The sequence below is a fragment of the Rhipicephalus sanguineus genome, chromosome 4 (assembly GCF_013339695.2).
Source record: "Rhipicephalus sanguineus isolate Rsan-2018 chromosome 4, BIME_Rsan_1.4, whole genome shotgun sequence".
NCBI classification, from domain to species: Eukaryota; Metazoa; Arthropoda; class Arachnida; order Ixodida; family Ixodidae; genus Rhipicephalus; species Rhipicephalus sanguineus.
This window is the reverse complement of record NC_051179.1, coordinates 138,557,261-138,559,343: the sequence shown is the minus strand read 5'-3', so window position 1 is coordinate 138,559,343 and position 2,083 is coordinate 138,557,261. Positions and strand designations below refer to the sequence as shown.

General features: G+C 43.5%; 1 non-coding gene across 1 annotated transcript; it reads left to right on the top strand.

The window, feature by feature from the left end:
- Positions 1-1,189: 1,189 nt before the first annotated feature.
- Positions 1,190-1,261, top strand: Trnaa-cgc (transfer RNA alanine (anticodon CGC)). The gene has a single exon. It is a non-coding gene; the product is annotated as a tRNA-Ala (tRNA).
- Positions 1,262-2,083: the final 822 nt, after the last annotated feature.

The window sequence follows — 2,083 nt, the reverse complement described above, 5'->3', positions numbered from 1 at the left end:
GAAAGGTCATATAACCAGAATGCAAATAAGAACATCAAATCTAACGATTCCTTTTCTTTGTAGCGGAACAGCATAGAAGTATCACTGACACAATCACTTTCTGTCTGATATGATACGCTTCCATAAGATTCTTGCTCTGCAGTTTAGCATTACGAATCAACTGGCCCAGCAGCAAATTATATTATCTAAAGCGGGTCTCGAAGTAGACGTTATGCACTTGTTAGCCAGAATAGACACTGGTGACTCAAAGTTGCTTAAAAATACAAATAAGGTAGTCTGCTAACACATTTGAGGCGCAGATGTATTTTGAAGTGTACATCTATTTAAGACCACGACGTCTCAGCTCTGTAGCAGTTTCGAGATGTCCTCAGATGTCTTGTGTGGGCTCTATCTTCCATCAACTTCGAGCCACCTTCAACCAGCCTTCCCTCAACGAAGCTTCCAAGGACAAACGCTTTTCCGGTTCTTTCTTATAGCCTACCAAACAGTCTTGCTTTCAGAAATGAACGCCTTGCTAGACTTTAGTAAAATGAATAACAGGTTAACTCCTCAAGCGATTCCTGTTCTCTATAATAATAATTGTTGGTGTTTTACGTCCCAAAACCACGACATGATAATTCGTGCTCTGCCGCGTTTGTAAAGCTGAGGCAGTGTTTTCTCGACTTGAACATTCCACACTCAAAACATAACTTTTTTTTCGGGTGAGCTAAAGCATCAGTGGTCCAAATAAATCAACGCATACTATGCGAGTCAATGAGCACGCCAATGTCGGCTTTCGCATGTCCGAGCAGCTTCGTTCAAGAACAGACGGCATATTTGCATTCACTTTTTGAAGCTTACAGCCCTCACCTGACCAAGGTCATAAGTGACTGTCGCAGTAAAATGGCGACATGATTATTTATTTATTTATTTATTTATTTATTTATTTATTTATTTATTTATTTATTTATTTATTTATTTATCTATGTTGCAAATGTTAAAGTACGTGCAGTACAGCTCGCAATGTTCTTACAACTTCTACCGTGAGTCGGATGTGAACCTTATTTCGACTTCGCAGCGCAACAGCGGTACACAATAGAAAAAAACGCTGAGGCATACAGACGTATTCAATTGCCCAGCTCGTCCTTGCAGATAACGTGCATCGGCTGTCACTCGTAACCTGGTGATAATAGACAAAGCCGCACATACCGGGGGTGTAGCTCAGTGGTAGAGCGCTCGCTTCGCATGTGAGAAGTCCCGGGTTCAAACCCCGGCACCTCCACTGTTACTTTTTTTTTGCTTTCTCAGTCTTCCTTTAATTTCTTTTTTTTTCCGACGGGGAGCACCTGAGCAGGCGTGTTTCTTCGAAAAATTACGTTTATTTTCTAAGTCACGTGACGGGCACTCCGCTTTTCATGTCATTTACTTCATCTAAATCGCCTGAGTGCATATCAGTAGCGAATACCGGAACATGTCAAAGTGTAAAATAATAGTAAGCTACAGAAATTCAAGTTAGTGATATGGTACCTTAGGCATTTGCCTGCGGCGACCGGAAAGCGAAAGCCATTTCTTTTTTTCCACACTCAACTGTAAAACACCATGGCCAACGCGGACAGCGCATACCCTCCCTCCCCCCCCCCCCCCCCTCCCCCGCCCCTTTTTTTTTTTCGCGATAGCTGCGAGTCTGCGACGGACACCGGCGGCGGACAACTACGCCGCCAAAATCATCTGTGTCTCTGAACTCATAACAGCTTGCGCTGTAAAAAAACAGCGTCAAACAATAGAGCACACAGAAAATTGCTTATAGCAGTGTGATAACACTGAATACGGTACGGTACGAAGAACTTTATTTAAAGATCCGGAGAAGTGCCACCCCTTAGGGTGACACCGCGGGCCGCTCCCACGTGGGGACAGTTAGACCTAGCCTAACCGCCGCATGAATAAAGTCAATAAACAAGCGATTTTTACCCGAACGCGACAGAAGCGTATCATACACGCATCAACATTCAGGATCATCGCATCTCGTGTAAAAAAGGTAAACAGCTGAGAAGGCGTATCTCATTGAAAGTGCCAAGCAAGGGTGGTTAGAGATTGAAAACGTGAA